This window comes from Garra rufa, chromosome 1 (assembly GCF_049309525.1).
Source record: "Garra rufa chromosome 1, GarRuf1.0, whole genome shotgun sequence".
Taxonomy (NCBI): Eukaryota; Metazoa; Chordata; class Actinopteri; order Cypriniformes; family Cyprinidae; genus Garra; species Garra rufa.
This window is the reverse complement of record NC_133361.1, coordinates 88947123-88966063: the sequence shown is the minus strand read 5'-3', so window position 1 is coordinate 88966063 and position 18941 is coordinate 88947123. Positions and strand designations below refer to the sequence as shown.

At 38.4% G+C, this 18941-nt stretch overlaps 19 non-coding genes and 1 pseudogene across 19 annotated transcripts; all 20 read left to right on the top strand.

Moving 5' to 3' along the window:
- The first annotated feature begins 4600 nt into the window (after positions 1-4600).
- On the top strand, positions 4601-4719 carry LOC141297215 (5S ribosomal RNA). Its single transcript, XR_012341340.1, has one exon. It is a non-coding gene; the product is annotated as a 5S ribosomal RNA (ribosomal RNA).
- Positions 4720-4803: 84 nt separating this feature from the next.
- LOC141319246 (5S ribosomal RNA) lies at positions 4804-4922 on the top strand. The gene has a single exon (XR_012353513.1). It is a non-coding gene; the product is annotated as a 5S ribosomal RNA (ribosomal RNA).
- An 801-nt stretch (positions 4923-5723) lies between these two features.
- LOC141311609 (5S ribosomal RNA) lies at positions 5724-5842 on the top strand. The gene has a single exon (XR_012349074.1). It is a non-coding gene; the product is annotated as a 5S ribosomal RNA (ribosomal RNA).
- An 801-nt stretch (positions 5843-6643) lies between these two features.
- On the top strand, positions 6644-6762 carry LOC141318631 (5S ribosomal RNA). Its single transcript, XR_012352935.1, has one exon. It is a non-coding gene; the product is annotated as a 5S ribosomal RNA (ribosomal RNA).
- An 801-nt stretch (positions 6763-7563) lies between these two features.
- Positions 7564-7682, top strand: LOC141311598 (5S ribosomal RNA). The gene has a single exon (XR_012349063.1). It is a non-coding gene; the product is annotated as a 5S ribosomal RNA (ribosomal RNA).
- Positions 7683-8483: 801 nt separating this feature from the next.
- Positions 8484-8602, top strand: LOC141319234 (5S ribosomal RNA). The gene has a single exon (XR_012353502.1). It is a non-coding gene; the product is annotated as a 5S ribosomal RNA (ribosomal RNA).
- Positions 8603-9403: 801 nt separating this feature from the next.
- LOC141319222 (5S ribosomal RNA) lies at positions 9404-9522 on the top strand. The gene has a single exon (XR_012353491.1). It is a non-coding gene; the product is annotated as a 5S ribosomal RNA (ribosomal RNA).
- Positions 9523-9606: 84 nt separating this feature from the next.
- On the top strand, positions 9607-9725 carry LOC141297431 (5S ribosomal RNA). Its single transcript, XR_012341386.1, has one exon. It is a non-coding gene; the product is annotated as a 5S ribosomal RNA (ribosomal RNA).
- An 801-nt stretch (positions 9726-10526) lies between these two features.
- Positions 10527-10645, top strand: LOC141318337 (5S ribosomal RNA). The gene has a single exon (XR_012352658.1). It is a non-coding gene; the product is annotated as a 5S ribosomal RNA (ribosomal RNA).
- Positions 10646-10729: 84 nt separating this feature from the next.
- Positions 10730-10848, top strand: LOC141319211 (5S ribosomal RNA). Its single transcript, XR_012353480.1, has one exon. It is a non-coding gene; the product is annotated as a 5S ribosomal RNA (ribosomal RNA).
- An 801-nt stretch (positions 10849-11649) lies between these two features.
- On the top strand, positions 11650-11768 carry LOC141346270 (5S ribosomal RNA; annotated as a pseudogene).
- An 801-nt stretch (positions 11769-12569) lies between these two features.
- LOC141318370 (5S ribosomal RNA) lies at positions 12570-12688 on the top strand. The gene has a single exon (XR_012352690.1). It is a non-coding gene; the product is annotated as a 5S ribosomal RNA (ribosomal RNA).
- A 1004-nt stretch (positions 12689-13692) lies between these two features.
- Positions 13693-13811, top strand: LOC141311587 (5S ribosomal RNA). The gene has a single exon (XR_012349052.1). It is a non-coding gene; the product is annotated as a 5S ribosomal RNA (ribosomal RNA).
- Positions 13812-14612: 801 nt separating this feature from the next.
- LOC141319198 (5S ribosomal RNA) lies at positions 14613-14731 on the top strand. Its single transcript, XR_012353469.1, has one exon. It is a non-coding gene; the product is annotated as a 5S ribosomal RNA (ribosomal RNA).
- Positions 14732-15532: 801 nt separating this feature from the next.
- LOC141319187 (5S ribosomal RNA) lies at positions 15533-15651 on the top strand. The gene has a single exon (XR_012353458.1). It is a non-coding gene; the product is annotated as a 5S ribosomal RNA (ribosomal RNA).
- Positions 15652-15735: 84 nt separating this feature from the next.
- On the top strand, positions 15736-15854 carry LOC141297366 (5S ribosomal RNA). The gene has a single exon (XR_012341372.1). It is a non-coding gene; the product is annotated as a 5S ribosomal RNA (ribosomal RNA).
- An 801-nt stretch (positions 15855-16655) lies between these two features.
- On the top strand, positions 16656-16774 carry LOC141318336 (5S ribosomal RNA). Its single transcript, XR_012352657.1, has one exon. It is a non-coding gene; the product is annotated as a 5S ribosomal RNA (ribosomal RNA).
- Positions 16775-17575: 801 nt separating this feature from the next.
- On the top strand, positions 17576-17694 carry LOC141319175 (5S ribosomal RNA). Its single transcript, XR_012353447.1, has one exon. It is a non-coding gene; the product is annotated as a 5S ribosomal RNA (ribosomal RNA).
- Positions 17695-17778: 84 nt separating this feature from the next.
- On the top strand, positions 17779-17897 carry LOC141319163 (5S ribosomal RNA). The gene has a single exon (XR_012353436.1). It is a non-coding gene; the product is annotated as a 5S ribosomal RNA (ribosomal RNA).
- An 801-nt stretch (positions 17898-18698) lies between these two features.
- Positions 18699-18817, top strand: LOC141319374 (5S ribosomal RNA). The gene has a single exon (XR_012353633.1). It is a non-coding gene; the product is annotated as a 5S ribosomal RNA (ribosomal RNA).
- The last annotated feature ends 124 nt before the right edge of the window (positions 18818-18941 follow it).

The window sequence follows — 18941 nt, the reverse complement described above, 5'->3', positions numbered from 1 at the left end:
TGTTTTGTAATGTATTGTATAGGTTGATAAATATCTATGCAACTAATGTGGAAACTGAAAGAAAGGAAGTTTTTAAAGAAATGAAACCATTATGTAAAGGGAAATGTATAGTGGTTGGAGATTTCAATGTGTGGTGCACAAGATTAGATGCATCAAGCTGTGCGAATTTCAAATCGGATGTGTCTAGGAAATATTTAAACGAGTGGATGCAAAGCGATGATATGGTTGACGTTTGGAGAGAAGAAAACCCATATAAGAGGGAGTTCTCTAGAAGGCAAATGGTAATGGGAAGTTTAAAACAAAGTAGGATAGATTTATGTTTAATTAAAAGGGAAATATTAAATTATGTTAAAAGTGTGAAATACAGTTTTTTAGGGATAAGCGATCATGCTTCTATGAAAGTAAAGATAGGTACAGATATGGGAGAAAGAGGAGGGGGAGGGTGGTGTTTGAATTCATCTATATTATTGGAAGAGGCTTACAAGGAAAATATCAGGAAATGTATAAGTTATGAAATGGAAAATCTATTGTTTGATGAAAATGTTTGTGAGTGGTGGGAAAGAATGAAAGAAAAAATTAAAAAAAGAAGTATTAGGTACTCAAAACAAAGGGATTTTATGAGAAAAAGTAAACTAGAGGCAATGAAAAAGGCAATGGAGAAAGAGGCAGAAAAAATAGATAGCAATCCTGAGTACGGGAAAGATAGTTTTTGTCAGATAAAAGAAGAAATAGATGAGTATGAAAGAGAAAAAAGTGAGGGTGCAAAAGTAAGGAGTAGAGCACAGTATGTGGTGGAAGGAGAAAGAAGCACAAAGTTCTTTCTGAATTTAGAGAAAAGAAAGCAGAAGAGAAATCATATTATGGAACTGGAAAATGAAAAAGGGGTAAAGGTAACTGATTATGTGGAAATAATAGGAGTAGTAGAAGCGTTTTATGAGAGATTGTTTAAGAAAGAAGGTGTAAAACAAGAGTGTGTAGATGAGGTTCTAGAAACGTTAAGTGCTAAGTTAAAAGAGGGTGAAAAAAATATGTGTGATAGAGAAATAAGTATTGAAGAAATAAAAGAAGCAATAAGACAAACAAAACCAAATAAAAGTCCAGGATCGGATGGGTTAACTCATGAGTTTTACAAGACATTCATAGAGATTTTAGCGCCTATTTTATGGAAGTTATATAAAAGTATGGAAGAGAGAGGGGAGGTGCCAGAAACAATGGGTTTAGGAGTAATCACTATCTGGTATAAAAATAAAGGCAGTCGGCTTAAGTTGGAAAATTACAGGCCGTTGAGTCTTTTAAATACAGATTATAAAATACTGACAAAAGTATTAGCTAACAGAATAAAAGAGGTAGTGGGAAGTATAATATCTCCAAGTCAAGCGTATAGCATACCGGGTAGGGATATCACAGATACAGTATGCACAATAAGAGATGTAGTGGATAGGATGGGAAAGGATGGGGAAGGGGGGTTGATTTTATGTATGGATCTAAATAAGGCTTTTGACAGGGTAGAGCACAGTTTTATAGAACAAGTAATGAGAAGATTTGGTTTTGGGGAGAGGATTTTGAGATGGATAAATCTAGTATATAGTAATTCAAAAAGTTGTGTAAAGATTAATGGAGTTTTAACAGATTCCTTTCCTTTGGAGAGGTCGGTCAGGCAGGGATGTCCACTGTCGGCGTTGTTGTATTCAATAACAGCTGAACCGTTGGCAACACTGGTAAAAAGAGATAAGGAAATAAGAGGAATCCAAGTTCCATATGGGGGAATAAGCATAATTCATCAGTATGCAGATGATACAACATTTAAAGTTAAGGATATAGCAAGTATAAATAGGATAATGAAACATATGGAAACATACGGGAAAGCATCAGGTGCAAAAATAAATATTGATAAGTCAGAAATAATGGGAGTAGGTGGTGTAGATATAGAAGGACAAGGTATCCCTTTTAAAATAACAAAGGAATATATGAAGATTTTGGGTGTGAATATAGGAGTAAATGTAAAAGAGGCGAGAGATGTCACATGGACTGGGATTTTAAATAAAATAAAACAAGTTTTACAGTTTTGGCGATTAAGAGATTTAAGATTAAGAGGTAGGGTAGTAGTAGTTAATTCACTATTGCTTACTAAATGTAATTATGTGATGGGAGTAATTGACTTACCTGATTGGGTGTTGAATGCAGTAAGGGAGGTTGTGAACATATTTTTGTGGGGAGGGAAAGGAGTGAAAATATCAACCAAAACATTAATAGCAGATTACAAGGAGGGTGGATTGAAGCTGATTGACTTAGATGTAAAAAGAAAGGCTATAAGAGTGAAAACAATAAAGAAGTATGTATGCGATAAAGCGGATTATGGATGGAAAGGTTATATGAGGGATTATTTGGATAAATGTGGTGAATGTGGGGAAGAAGGGATATTTATGGCCTTAAAGAAGCCAATGTTTGAAAATATACCTATATTTTATCAAGAAGTTTTTAGTGCATGGGCTGAATTTTTAGTAGATGTGGGATATGAGTGTGAAAATATAAATCAAATACACAAGCAGCCAATATTTTTGAATCCAAAGATACGGTTGAAAGGGAAAATGTTATATAATAGATTGTACATGAAAGCGGGAGTAAGACAAGTAAAGGATGTGGCTTATGAATATGTGAAAGGTTTTTTACCAAATAGAGCCATTTATGATTATGTGGTGGAATGGGATGATGAAATTGAAAAATCAAAGGTGGACTCTGTATGTGAAAATATTAAAACAAGTTTGCCCAGAAGTTGGGTAGAAATGATTGAGAGAGACACCGCTAAACCAGGGAATTGGGGAATGCCAGAAATGTTTATTGTCAAAGATGGTGAAAAGAAATATCTGACTGATGTAACTACAAAAATGATGTATAAAATATTTGTGAAAAGGGAAGTCAAATTGCCTGCATCGGAAGCTGTGTGGCCAAAACTGTTTCCAGGATTTAATGTAAAGACAATATGGAAGAACTTAAGTGTGAAGTATAATGGATTGGATTGTGAAAATTTGGATTTTAAATTGAGACATAATAGAATATATACGAAGGTGGTAATTCATCAAATTAATAAAAACGTGAATAGAGAATGTGATGTATGTAAGACTGATCCAGAAACTCTGATGCATGTATTTTTTGAATGTAAAGGGCTTGAAGTGTTTCATGAAAAATTGAAAAAATTGATCAAGGATGATTGGGGAAAGGATGTAATAGGAAATGAATGGAAAAAATTATTTTTATTTGGTGAAAGTACAAACCATAAGGACATGAAAGTTAACTTGTGTAATTTTATTTCATGCATTTCAAGTCATGCAAGGTATTCGATATGGGCGAGGAGGAATTTAGCATATTTTGAAGAGAAAACTGTTGATGTTATTGAGATGTTCAAGACTGTGTTGAGAAAGACTGTTCATCTAATGTGGAAATATCTGAGCAAAGATGTTTTTGAAAACACTTTCATTAATGGATGTAGACTTATATGTGTGGATGACAAAGGAGGGTTGAGTTTTAACTTTTAATGATGGAGTGTTTGTAATGGAATAGAGTGATTGACGGGCCTTGTATTTAAGTCATAATTTGAAGGCTGTGATACTCTGTTGTGGTCTGAATTGTATTGAATTATTTTTGATATTTTGATAATAAAAAAAAAAAAAAAAAAAAAAAAAAAAAAAAAAAAAAAAAAAAAGAGAGCGCCCGGTCTCGTCTGATCTCGGAAGCTAAGCAGAGTCGGGCCTGGTTAGTACTTGGATGGGAGACCGCCTGGGAATACCAGGTGCTGTAAGCTTTTGCCTTTTCTTCACTATTTATATAATATGCTGGCTTTTAGAAAGACGTGTTTTACCGCTCTATTTATTACAATCATTTACATGAATTATAGAGTTTTAAGTGTTTTACATGTTTTTTAGGCCATTTTATTACTCTTAACATTTTAAGTGTATGTGTCTTTAATAAATGGATGGTTGGCCTGTCATGTGACTAGACAGATGACAGGAAGCAGGAAGTACAACTGCATAAGAGAGCAGCATGACAAACAAAGGACAGTCACCAAACTGTTGGATTGAGGAGTTGCTAATTTTAGAGCTCACCTTTCCATTCACCACCTGCAAACTTTGGATTACACTTTCTGTGGATTGTATATACACTGGTGGACACTCACATTGGACTTATCAACACACTGGGGTTCTTGGACTGTTTTTAGGGTATGGACAAATGAACTGTATTCTTTTAACAGAGTTTACCTGTTTTTAGGGTATGGACAAATGAACTGTATTCTTTTAACAGAGTTTACCTAGTTTTATCGTGTTGTTTTAAAGTCTTTTATGTGAACCTTGTAAATACACCAAATCTATTTAAACCAATTTTCTTTTATGTCTCATTCTTTTAACCACTAGTCATCTCTCACAGTTAAATCTGACCCCATTTTAGTCTTGTAACTCGGCTGATAAGGCCGATTGTTACACTTTTATGGGAGACCGCCTGGGAATACCAGGTGCTGTAAGCTTTTGCCTTTTCTTCACTATTTATATAATATGCTGGCTTTTACGGAGGCTGATCTTTAAATAGCCCACTTTTTGGAGCAGCCCTCGCTTATGGCCATACCGTGCTGACAGCGCCCGATCTCGTCTGATCTCGGAAGCTAAGCAGCGTCGGGCCTGGTTAGTACTTGGATGGGAGACCGCCTGGGAATACCAGGTGCTGTAAGCTTTTGCCTTTTCTTCACTATTTATATAATATGCTGGCTTTTACGGAGGCTGATCTTTAAATAGCCCACTTTTTGGAGCAGCCCTCGCTTATGGCCATACCGCGCTGAGAGCGCCCGATCTCGTCTGATCTCGGAAGCTAAGCAGCGTCGGGCCTGGTTAGTACTTGGATGGGAGACCGCCTGGGAATACCAGGTGCTGTAAGCTTTTGCCTTTTCTTCACTATTTATATAATATGCTGGCTTTTAGAAAGACGTGTTTTACCGCTCTATTTATTACAATCATTTACATGTATTATAGAGTTTTAAGTGTTTTACATGTTTTTTAGGCCATTTTATTACTCTTAACATTTTAAGTGTATGTGTCTTTAATAAATGGATGGTTGGCCTGTCATGTGACTAGACACATGACAGGAAGCAGTAAGTACAACTGTATAAGAGAGCAGCATGACAAACAAAGGACAGTCACCAAACTGTTGGATTGAGGAGTTGCTAATTTTAGAGCTCACCTTTCCATTCACCACCTGCAAACTTTGGATTACACTTTCTGTGGATTGTATATACACTGGTGGACACTCACATTGGACTTATCAACACACTGGGGTTCTTGGACTGTTTTTAGGGTATGGACAAATGAACTGTATTCTTTTAACAGAGTTTACCTGTTTTTAGGGTATGGACAAATGAACTGTATTCTTTTAACAGAGTTTACCTAGTTTTATCGTGTTGTTTTAAAGTCTTTTATGTGAACCTTGTAAATACACCAAATCTATTTAAACCAATTTTCTTTTATGTCTCATTCTTTTAACCACTAGTCATCTCTCACAGTTAAATCTGACCCCATTTTAGTCTTGTAACTCGGCTGATAAGGCCGATTGTTACACTTTTATGGGAGACCGCCTGGGAATACCAGGTGCTGTAAGCTTTTGCCTTTTCTTCACTATTTATATAATATGCTGGCTTTTACGGAGGCTGATCTTTAAATAGCCCACTTTTTGGATCAGCCCTCGCTTATGGCCATACCGCGCTGAGAGCGCCCGGTCTCGTCTGATCTCGGAAGCTAAGCAGCGTCGGGCCTGGTTAGTACTTGGATGGGAGACCGCCTGGGAATACCAGGTGCTGTAAGCTTTTGCCTTTTCTTCACTATTTATATAATATGCTGGCTTTTAGAAAGACGTGTTTTACCGCTCTATTTATTACAATCATTTACATGTATTATAGAGTTTTAAGTGTTTTACATGTTTTTTAGGCCATTTTATCACTCTTAACATTTTAAGTGTATGTGTCTTTAATAAATGGATGGTTGGCCTGTCATGTGACTAGACAGATGACAGGAAGCAGGAAGTACAACTGCATAAGAGAGCAGCATGACAAACAAAGGACAGTCACCAAACTGTTGGATTGAGGAGTTGCTAATTTTAGAGCTCACCTTTCCATTCACCACCTGCAAACTTTGGATTACACTTTCTGTGGATTGTATATACACTGGTGGACACTCACATTGGACTTATCAACACACTGGGGTTCTTGGACTGTTTTTAGGGTATGGACAAATGAACTGTATTCTTTTAACAGAGTTTACCTGTTTTTAGGGTATGGACAAATGAACTGTATTCTTTTAACAGAGTTTACCTAGTTTTATCGTGTTGTTTTAAAGTCTTTTATGTGAACCTTGTAAATACACCAAATCTATTTAAACCAATTTTCTTTTATGTCTCATTCTTTTAACCACTAGTCATCTCTCACAGTTAAATCTGACCCCATTTTAGTCTTGTAACTCGGCTGATAAGGCCGATTGTTACACTTTTATGGGAGACCGCCTGGGAATACCAGGTGCTGTAAGCTTTTGCCTTTTCTTCACTATTTATATAATATGCTGGCTTTTACGGAGGCTGATCTTTAAATAGCCCACTTTTTGGAGCAGCCCTCGCTTATGGCCATAACGCGCTGAGAGCGCCCGATCTCGTCTGATCTCGGAAGCTAAGCAGTGTCGGGCCTGGTTAGTACTTGGATGGGAGACCGCCTGGGAATACCAGGTGCTGTAAGCTTTTGCCTTTTCTTCACTATTTATATAATATGCTGGCTTTTAGAAAGACGTGTTTTACCGCTCTATTTATTACAATCATTTACATGTATTATAGAGTTTTAAGTGTTTTACATGTTTTTTAGGCCATTTTATTACTCTTAACATTTTAAGTGTATGTGTCTTTAATAAATGGATGGTTGGCCTGTCATGTGACTAGACACATGACAGGAAGCAGTAAGTACAACTGTATAAGAGAGCAGCATGACAAACAAAGGACAGTCACCAAACTGTTGGATTGAGGAGTTGCTAATTTTAGAGCTCACCTTTCCATTCACCACCTGCAAACTTTGGATTACACTTTCTGTGGATTGTATATACACTGGTGGACACTCACATTGGACTTATCAACACACTGGGGTTCTTGGACTGTTTTTAGGGTATGGACAAATGAACTGTATTCTTTTAACAGAGTTTACCTGTTTTTAGGGTATGGACAAATGAACTGTATTCTTTTAACAGAGTTTACCTAGTTTTATCGTGTTGTTTTAAAGTCTTTTATGTGAACCTTGTAAATACACCAAATCTATTTAAACCAATTTTCTTTTATGTCTCATTCTTTTAACCACTAGTCATCTCTCACAGTTAAATCTGACCCCATTTTAGTCTTGTAACTCGGCTGATAAGGCCGATTGTTACACTTTTATGGGAGACCGCCTGGGAATACCAGGTGCTGTAAGCTTTTGCCTTTTCTTCACTATTTATATAATATGCTGGCTTTTACGGAGGCTGATCTTTAAATAGCCCACTTTTTGGATCAGCCCTCGCTTATGGCCATACCGCGCTGAGAGCGCCCGGTCTCGTCTGATCTCGGAAGCTAAGCAGCGTCGGGCCTGGTTAGTACTTGGATGGGAGACCGCCTGGGAATACCAGGTGCTGTAAGCTTTTGCCTTTTCTTCACTATTTATATAATATGCTGGCTTTTAGAAAGACGTGTTTTACCGCTCTATTTATTACAATCATTTACATGTATTATAGAGTTTTAAGTGTTTTACATGTTTTTTAGGCCATTTTATTACTCTTAACATTTTAAGTGTATGTGTCTTTAATAAATGGATGGTTGGCCTGTCATGTGACTAGACAGATGACAGGAAGCAGGAAGTACAACTGCATAAGAGAGCAGCATGACAAACAAAGGACAGTCACCAAACTGTTGGATTGAGGAGTTGCTAATTTTAGAGCTCACCTTTCCATTCACCACCTGCAAACTTTGGATTACACTTTCTGTGGATTGTATATACACTGGTGGACACTCACATTGGACTTATCAACACACTGGGGTTCTTGGACTGTTTTTAGGGTATGGACAAATGAACTGTATTCTTTTAACAGAGTTTACCTGTTTTTAGGGTATGGACAAATGAACTGTATTCTTTTAACAGAGTTTACCTAGTTTTATCGTGTTGTTTTAAAGTCTTTTATGTGAACCTTGTAAATACACCAAATCTATTTAAACCAATTTTCTTTTATGTCTCATTCTTTTAACCACTAGTCATCTCTCACAGTTAAATCTGACCCCATTTTAGTCTTGTAACTCGGCTGATAAGGCCGATTGTTACACTTTTATGGGAGACCGCCTGGGAATACCAGGTGCTGTAAGCTTTTGCCTTTTCTTCACTATTTATATAATATGCTGGCTTTTACGGAGGCTGATCTTTAAATAGCCCACTTTTTGGAGCAGCCCTCGCTTATGGCCATACCGCGCTGAGAGCGCCCGATCTCGTCTGATCTCGGAAGCTAAGCAGCGTCGGGCCTGGTTAGTACTTGGATGGGAGACCGCCTGGGAATACCAGGTGCTGTAAGCTTTTGCCTTTTCTTCACTATTTATATAATATGCTGGCTTTTAGAAAGACGTGTTTTACCGCTCTATTTATTACAATCATTTACATGTATTATAGAGTTTTAAGTGTTTTACATGTTTTTTAGGCCATTTTATTACTCTTAACATTTTAAGTGTATGTGTCTTTAATAAATGGATGGTTGGCCTGTCATGTGACTAGACAGATGACAGGAAGCAGGAAGTACAACTGCATAAGAGAGCAGCATGACAAACAAAGGACAGTCACCAAACTGTTGGATTGAGGAGTTGCTAATTTTAGAGCTCACCTTTCCATTCACCACCTGCAAACTTTGGATTACACTTTCTGTGGATTGTATATACACTGGTGGACACTCACATTGGACTTATCAACACACTGGGGTTCTTGGACTGTTTTTAGGGTATGGACAAATGAACTGTATTCTTTTAACAGAGTTTACCTGTTTTTAGGGTATGGACAAATGAACTGTATTCTTTTAACAGAGTTTACCTAGTTTTATCGTGTTGTTTTAAAGTCTTTTATGTGAACCTTGTAAATACACCAAATCTATTTAAACCAATTTTCTTTTATGTCTCATTCTTTTAACCACTAGTCATCTTTCACAGTTAAATCTGACCCCATTTTAGTCTTGTAACTCGGCTGATAAGGCCGATTGTTACACTTTTATGGGAGACCGCCTGGGAATACCAGGTGCTGTAAGCTTTTGCCTTTTCTTCACTATTTATATAATATGCTGGCTTTTACGGAGGCTGATCTTTAAATAGCCCACTTTTTGGAGCAGCCCTCGCTTATGGCCATACCGCGCTGAGAGCGCCCGATCTCGTCTGATCTCGGAAGCTAAGCAGCGTCGGGCCTGGTTAGTACTTGGATGGGAGACCGCCTGGGAATACCAGGTGCTGTAAGCTTTTGCCTTTTCTTCACTATTTATATAATATGCTGGCTTTTACGGAGGCTGATATTTAAATAGCCCACTTTTTGGAACAGCCCTCGCTTATGGCCATACCACGCTGAGAGCGCCCGATCTCGTCTGATCTCGGAAGCTAAGCAGCGTCGGGCCTGGTTAGTACTTGGATGGGAGACCGCCTGGGAATACCAGGTGCTGTAAGCTTTTGCCTTTTCTTCACTATTTATATAATATGCTGGCTTTTAGAAAGACGTGTTTTACCGCTCTATTTATTACAATCATTTACATGTATTATAGAGTTTTAAGTGTTTTACATGTTTTTTAGGCCATTTTATTACTCTTAACATTTTAAGTGTATGTGTCTTTAATAAATGGATGGTTAGCCTGTCATGTGACTAGACACATGACAGGAAGCAGTAAGTACAACTGTATAAGAGAGCAGCATGACAAACAAAGGACAGTCACCAAACTGTTGGATTGAGGAGTTGCTAATTTTAGAGCTCACCTTTCCATTCACCACCTGCAAACTTTGGATTACACTTTCTGTGGATTGTATATACACTGGTGGACACTCACATTGGACTTATCAACACACTGGGGTTCTTGGACTGTTTTTAGGGTATGGACAAATGAACTGTATTCTTTTAACAGAGTTTACCTGTTTTTAGGGTATGGACAAATGAACTGTATTCTTTTAACAGAGTTTACCTAGTTTTATCGTGTTGTTTTAAAGTCTTTTATGTGAACCTTGTAAATACACCAAATCTATTTAAACCAATTTTCTTTTATGTCTCATTCTTTTAACCACTAGTCATCTCTCACAGTTAAATCTGACCCCATTTTAGTCTTGTAACTCGGCTGATAAGGCCGATTGTTACACTTTTATGGGAGACCGCCTGGGAATACCAGGTGCTGTAAGCTTTTGCCTTTTCTTCACTATTTATATAATATGCTGGCTTTTACGGAGGCTGATCTTTAAATAGCCCACTTTTTGGAGCAGCCCTCGCTTATGGCCATACCGCGCTGAGAGCGCCCGGTCTCGTCTGATCTCGGAAGCTAAGCAGAGTCGGGCCTGGTTAGTACTTGGATGGGAGACCGCCTGGGAATACCAGGTGCTGTAAGCTTTTGCCTTTTCTTCACTATTTATATAATATGCTGGCTTTTACGGAGGCTGATCTTTAAATAGCCCACTTTTTGGAGCAGCCCTCGCTTATGGCCATACCGCGCTGAGAGCGCCCGATCTCGTCTGATCTCGGAAGCTAAGCAGCGTCGGGCCTGGTTAGTACTTGGATGGGAGACCGCCTGGGAATACCAGGTGCTGTAAGCTTTTGCCTTTTCTTCACTATTTATATAAAATGCTGGCTTTTAGAAAGACGTGTTTTACCGCTCTATTTATTACAATCATTTACATGTATTATAGAGTTTTAAGTGTTTTACATGTTTTTTAGGCCATTTTATTACTCTTAACATTTTAAGTGTATGTGTCTTTAATAAATGGATGGTTGGCCTGTCATGTGACTAGACACATGACAGGAAGCAGTAAGTACAACTGTATAAGAGAGCAGCATGACAAACAAAGGACAGTCACCAAACTGTTGGATTGAGGAGTTGCTAATTTTAGAGCTCACCTTTCCATTCACCACCTGCAAACTTTGGATTACACTTTCTGTGGATTGTATATACACTGGTGGACACTCACATTGGACTTATCAACACACTGGGGTTCTTGGACTGTTTTTAGGGTATGGACAAATGAACTGTATTCTTTTAACAGAGTTTACCTGTTTTTAGGGTATGGACAAATGAACTGTATTCTTTTAACAGAGTTTACCTAGTTTTATCGTGTTGTTTTAAAGTCTTTTATGTGAACCTTGTAAATACACCAAATCTATTTAAACCAATTTTCTTTTATGTCTCATTCTTTTAACCACTAGTCATCTCTCACAGTTAAATCTGACCCCATTTTAGTCTTATAACTCGGCTGATAAGGCCGATTGTTACACTTTTATGGGAGACCGCCTGGGAATACCAGGTGCTGTAAGCTTTTGCCTTTTCTTCACTATTTATATAATATGCTGGCTTTTACGGAGGCTGATCTTTAAATAGCCCACTTTTTGGAGCAGCCCTCGCTTATGGCCATACCGCGCTGAGAGCGCCCGGTCTCGTCTGATCTCAGAAGCTAAGCAGCTTCTGGCCTGGTTAGTACTTGGATGGGAGACCGCCTGGGAATACCAGGTGCTGTAAGCTTTTGCCTTTTCTTCACTATTTATATAATATGCTGGCTTTTAGAAAGAAGTGTTTTACCGCTCTATTTATTACAATCATTTACATGTATTATAGAGTTTTAAGTGTTTTACATGTTTTTTAGGCCATTTTATTACTCTTAACATTTTAAGTGTATGTGTCTTTAATAAATGGATGGTTGGCCTGTCATGTGACTAGACACATGACAGGAAGCAGGAAGTACAACTGTATAAGAGAGCAGCATGACAAACAAAGGACAGTCACCAAACTGTTGGATTGAGGAGTTGCTAATTTTAGAGCTCACCTTTCCATTCACCACCTGCAAACTTTGGATTACACTTTCTGTGGATTGTATATACACTGGTGGACACTCACATTGGACTTATCAACACACTGGGGTTCTTGGACTGTTTTTAGGGTATGGACAAATGAACTGTATTCTTTTAACAGAGTTTACCTGTTTTTAGGGTATGGACAAATGAACTGTATTCTTTTAACAGAGTTTACCTAGTTTTATCGTGTTGTTTTAAAGTCTTTTATGTGAACCTTGTAAATACACCAAATCTATTTAAACCAATTTTCTTTTATGTCTCATTCTTTTAACCACTAGTCATCTCTCACAGTTAAATCTGACCCCATTTTAGTCTTGTAACTCGGCTGATAAGGCCGATTGTTACACTTTTATGGGAGACCGCCTGGGAATACCAGGTGCTGTAAGCTTTTGCCTTTTCTTCACTATTTATATAATATGCTGGCTTTTACGGAGGCTGATCTTTAAATAGCCCACTTTTTGGAGCAACCCTCGCTTATGGCCATACCGCGCTGAGAGCGCCCGGTCTCGTCTGATCTCGGAAGCTAAGCAGCGTCGGGCCTGGTTAGTACTTGGATGGGAGACCGCCTGGGAATACCAGGTGCTGTAAGATTTTGCCTTTTCTTCACTATTTATATAATATGCTGGCTTTTAGAAAGACGTGTTTTACCGCTCTATTTATTACAATCATTTACATGTATTATAGAGTTTTAAGTGTTTTACATGTTTTTTAGGCCATTTTATTACTCTTAACATTTTAAGTGTATGTGTCTTTAATAAATGGATGGTTGGCCTGTCATGTGACTAGACAGATGACAGGAAGCAGGAACACTATTTATATAATATGCTGGCTTTTAGAAAGACGTGTTTTACCGCTCTATTTATTACAATCATTTACATGTATTATAGAGTTTTAAGTGTTTTACATGTTTTTTAGGCCATTTTATTACTCTTAACATTTTAAGTGTATGTGTCTTTAATAAATGGATGGTTGGCCTGTCATGTGACTAGACAGATGACAGGAAGCAGGAAGTACAACTGCATAAGAGAGCAGCATGACAAACAAAGGACAGTCACCAAACTGTTGGATTGAGGAGTTGCTAATTTTAGAGCTCACCTTTCCATTCACCACCTGCAAACTTTGGATTACACTTTCTGTGGATTGTATATACACTGGTGGACACTCACATTGGACTTATCAACACACTGGGGTTCTTGGACTGTTTTTAGGGTATGGACAAATGAACTGTATTCTTTTAACAGAGTTTACCTGTTTTTAGGGTATGGACAAATGAACTGTATTCTTTTAACAGAGTTTACCTAGTTTTATCGTGTTGTTTTAAAGTCTTTTATGTGAACCTTGTAAATACACCAAATCTATTTAAACCAATTTTCTTTTATGTCTCATTCTTTTAACCACTAGTCATCTCTCACAGTTAAATCTGACCCCATTTTAGTCTTGTAACTCGGCTGATAAGGCCGATTGTTACACTTTTATGGGAGACCGCCTGGGAATACCAGGTGCTGTAAGCTTTTGCCTTTTCTTCACTATTTATATAATATGCTGGCTTTTACGGAGGCTGATCTTTAAATAGCCCACTTTTTGGATCAGCCCTCGCTTATGGCCATACCGCGCTGAGAGCGCCCGGTCTCGTCTGATCTCGGAAGCTAAGCAGCGTCGGGCCTGGTTAGTACTTGGATGGGAGACCGCCTGGGAATACCAGGTGCTGTAAGCTTTTGCCTTTTCTTCACTATTTATATAATATGCTGGCTTTTAGAAAGACGTGTTTTACCGCTCTATTTATTACAATCATTTACATGTATTATAGAGTTTTAAGTGTTTTACATGTTTTTTAGGCCATTTTATTACTCTTAACATTTTAAGTGTATGTGTCTTTAATAAATGGATGGTTGGCCTGTCATGTGACTAGACAGATGACAGGAAGCAGGAAGTACAACTGCATAAGAGAGCAGCATGACAAACAAAGGACAGTCACCAAACTGTTGGATTGAGGAGTTGCTAATTTTAGAGCTCACCTTTCCATTCACCACCTGCAAACTTTGGATTACACTTTCTGTGGATTGTATATACACTGGTGGACACTCACATTGGACTTATCAACACACTGGGGTTCTTGGACTGTTTTTAGGGTATGGACAAATGAACTGTATTCTTTTAACAGAGTTTACCTGTTTTTAGGGTATGGACAAATGAACTGTATTCTTTTAACAGAGTTTACCTAGTTTTATCGTGTTGTTTTAAAGTCTTTTATGTGAACCTTGTAAATACACCAAATCTATTTAAACCAATTTTCTTTTATGTCTCATTCTTTTAACCACTAGTCATCTCTCACAGTTAAATCTGACCCCATTTTAGTCTTGTAACTCGGCTGATAAGGCCGATTGTTACACTTTTATGGGAGACCGCCTGGGAATACCAGGTGCTGTAAGCTTTTGCCTTTTCTTCACTATTTATATAATATGCTGGCTTTTACGGAGGCTGATCTTTAAATAGCCCACTTTTTGGAGCAGCCCTCGCTTATGGCCATACCGCGCTGAGAGCGCCCGATCTCGTCTGATCTCGGAAGCTAAGCAGCGTCGGGCCTGGTTAGTACTTGGATGGGAGACCGCCTGGGAATACCAGGTGCTGTAAGCTTTTGCCTTTTCTTCACTATTTATATAATATGCTGGCTTTTAGAAAGACGTGTTTTACCGCTCTATTTATTACAATCATTTACATGTATTATAGAGTTTTAAGTGTTTTACATGTTTTTTAGGCCATTTTATTACTCTTAACATTTTAAGTGTATGTGTCTTTAATAAATGGATGGTTGGCCTGTCATGTGACTAGACAGATGACAGGAAGCAGGAAGTACAACTGCATAAGAGAGCAGCATGACAAACAAAGGACAGTCACCAAACTGTTGGATTGAGGAGTTGCTAATTTTAGAGCTCACCTTTCCATTCACCACCTGCAAACTTTGGATTACACTTTCTGTGGATTGTATATACACTGGTGGACACTCACATTGGACTTATCAACACACTGGGGTTCTTGGACTGTTTTTAGGGTATGGACAAATGAACTGTATTCTTTTAACAGAGTTTACCTGTTTTTAGGGTATGGACAAATGAACTGTATTCTTTTAACAGAGTTTACCTAGTTTTATCGTGTTGTTTTAAAGTCTTTTATGTGAACCTTGTAAATACACCAAATCTATTTAAACCAATTTTCTTTTATGTCTCATTCTTTTAACCACTAGTCATCTCTCACAGTTAAATCTGACCCCATTTTAGTCTTGTAACTCGGCTGATAAGGCCGATTGTTACACTTTTATGGGAGACCGCCTGGGAATACCAGGTGCTGTAAGCTTTTGCCTTTTCTTCACTATTTATATAATATGCTGGCTTTTACGGAGGCTGATCTTTAAATAGCCCACTTTTTGGAGCAGCCCTCGCTTATGGCCATACCGCGCTGAGAGCGCCCGATCTCGTCTGATCTCGGAAGCTAAGCAGCGTCGGGCCTGGTTAGTACTTGGATGGGAGACCGCCTGGGAATACCAGGTGCTGTAAGCTTTTGCCTTTTCTTCACTATTTATATAATATGCTGGCTTTTACGGAGGCTGATATTTAAATAGCCCACTTTTTGGAACAGCCCTCGCTTATGGCCATACCACGCTGAGAGCGCCCGATCTCGTCTGATCTCGGAAGCTAAGCAGCGTCGGGCCTGGTTAGTACTTGGATGGGAGACCGCCTGGGAATACCAGGTGCTGTAAGCTTTTGCCTTTTCTTCACTATTTATATAATATGCTGGCTTTTAGAAAGACGTGTTTTACCGCTCTATTTATTACAATCATTTACATGTATTATAGAGTTTTAAGTGTTTTACATGTTTTTTAGGCCATTTTATTACTCTTAACATTTTAAGTGTATGTGTCTTTAATAAATGGATGGTTGGCCTGTCATGTGACTAGACACATGACAGGAAGCAGTAAGTACAACTGTATAAGAGAGCAGCATGACAAACAAAGGACAGTCACCAAACTGTTGGATTGAGGAGTTGCTAATTTTAGAGCTCACCTTTCCATTCACCACCTGCAAACTTTGGATTACACTTTCTGTGGATTGTATATACACTGGTGGACACTCACATTGGACTTATCAACACACTGGGGTTCTTGGACTGTTTTTAGGGTATGGACAAATGAACTGTATTCTTTTAACAGAGTTTACCTGTTTTTAGGGTATGGACAAATGAACTGTATTCTTTTAACAGAGTTTACCTAGTTTTATCGTGTTGTTTTAAAGTCTTTTATGTGAACCTTGTAAATACACCAAATCTATTTAAACCAATTTTCTTTTATGTCTCATTCTTTTAACCACTAGTCATCTCTCACAGTTAAATCTGACCCCATTTTAGTCTTGTAACTCGGCTGATAAGGCCGATTGTTACACTTTTATGGGAGACCGCCTGGGAATACCAGGTGCTGTAAGCTTTTGCCTTTTCTTCACTATTTATATAATATGCTGGCTTTTACGGAGGCTGATCTTTAAATAGCCCACTTTTTGGAGCAGCCCTCGCTTATGGCCATACCGCGCTGAGAGCGCCCGGTCTCGTCTGATCTCGGAAGCTAAGCAGAGTCGGGCCTGGTTAGTACTTGGATGGGAGACCGCCTGGGAATACCAGGTGCTGTAAGCTTTTGCCTTTTCTTCACTATTTATATAATATGCTGGCTTTTAGAAAGACGTGTTTTATCGCTCTATTTATTACAATCATTTACATGTATTATAGAGTTTTAAGTGTTTTACATGTTTTTTAGGCCATTTTATTACTCTTAACATTTTAAGTGTATGTGTCTTTAATAAATGGATGGTTGGCCTGTCATGTGACTAGACACATGACAGGAAGCAGGAAGTACAACTGTATAAGAGAGCAGCATGACAAACAAAGGACAGTCACCAAACTGTTGGATTGAGGAGTTGCTAATTTTAGAGCTCACCTTTCCATTCACCACCTGCAAACTTTGGATTACACTTTCTGTGGATTGTATATACACTGGTGGACACTCACATTGGACTTATCAACACACTGGGGTTCTTGGACTGTTTTTAGGGTATGGACAAATGAACTGTATTCTTTTAACAGAGTTTACCTGTTTTTAGGGTATGGACAAATGAACTGTATTCTTTTAACAGAGTTTACCTAGTTTTATCGTGTTGTTTTAAAGTCTTTTATGTGAACCTTGTAAATACACCAAATCTATTTAAACCAATTTTCTTTTATGTCTCATTCTTTTAACGACTAGTCATCTCTCACAGTTAAATCTGACCCCATTTTAGTCTTGTTACTCGGCTGATAAGGCCGATTGTTACACTTTTATGGGAGACCGCCTGGGAATACCAGGTGCTGTAAGCTTTTGCCTTTTCTTCACTATTTATATAATATGCTGGCTTTTACGGAGGCTGATCTTTAAATAGCCCACTTTTTGGAGCAGCCCTCGCTTATGGCCATACCGCGCTGAGAGCGCCCGATCTCGTCTGATCTCGGAAGCTAAGCAGCGTCGGGCCTGGTTAGTACTTGGATGGGAGACCGCCTGGGAATACCAGGTGCTGTAAGCTTTTGCCTTTTCTTCACTATTTATATAATATGCTGGCTTTTACGGAGGCTGATCTTTAAATAGCCCACTTTTTGGAGCAGCCCTCGCTTATGGCCATACCGCGCTGAGAGCGCCCGATCTCGTCTGATCTCGGAAGCTAAGCAGCGTCGGGCCTGGTTAGTACTTGGATGGGAGACCGCCTGGGAATACCAGGTGCTGTAAGCTTTTGCCTTTTCTTCACTATTTATATAAAATGCTGGCTTTTAGAAAGACGTGTTTTACCGCTCTATTTATTACAATCATTTACATGTATTATAGAGTTTTAAGTGTTTTACATGTTTTTTAGGCCATTTTATTACTCTTAACATTTTAAGTGTATGTGTCTTTAATAAATGGATGGTTGGCCTGTCATGTGACTAGACACATGACAGGAAGCAGTAAGTACAACTGTATAAGAGAGCAGCATGACAAACAAAGGACAGTCACCAAACTGTTGGATTGAGGAGTTGCTAATTTTAGAGCTCACCTTTCCATTCACCACCTGCAAACTTTGGATTACACTTTCTGTGGATTGTATATACACTGGTGGACACTCACATTGGACTTATCAACACACTGGGGTTCTTGGACTGTTTTTAGGGTATGGACAAATGAACTGTATTCTTTTAACAGAGTTTACCTGTTTTTAGGGTATGGACAAATGAACTGTATTCTTTTAACAGAGTTTACCTAGTTTTATCGTGTTGTTTTAAAGTCTTTTATGTGAACCTTGTAAATACACCAAATCTATTTAAACCAATTTTCTTTTATGTCTCATTCTTTTAACCACTAGTCATCTCTCACAGTTAAATCTGACCCCATTTTAGTCTTATAACTCGGCTGATAAGGCCGATTGTTACACTTTTATGGGAGACCGCCTGGGAATACCAGGTGCTGTAAGCTTTTGCCTTTTCTTCACTATTTATATAATATGCTGGCTTTTACGGAGGCTGATCTTTAAATAGCCCACTTTTTGGAGCAGCCCTCGCTTATGGCCATACCGCGCTGAGAGCGCCCGGTCTCGTCTGATCTCAGAAGCTAAGCAGCGTCTGGCCTGGTTAGTACTTGGATGGGAGACCGCCTGGGAATACCAGGTGCTGTAAGCTTTTGCCTTTTCTTCACTATTTATATAATATGCTGGCTTTTAGAAAGACGTGTTTTACCGCTCTATTTATTACAATCATTTACATGTATTATAGAGTTTTAAGTGTTTTACATGTTTTTTAGGCC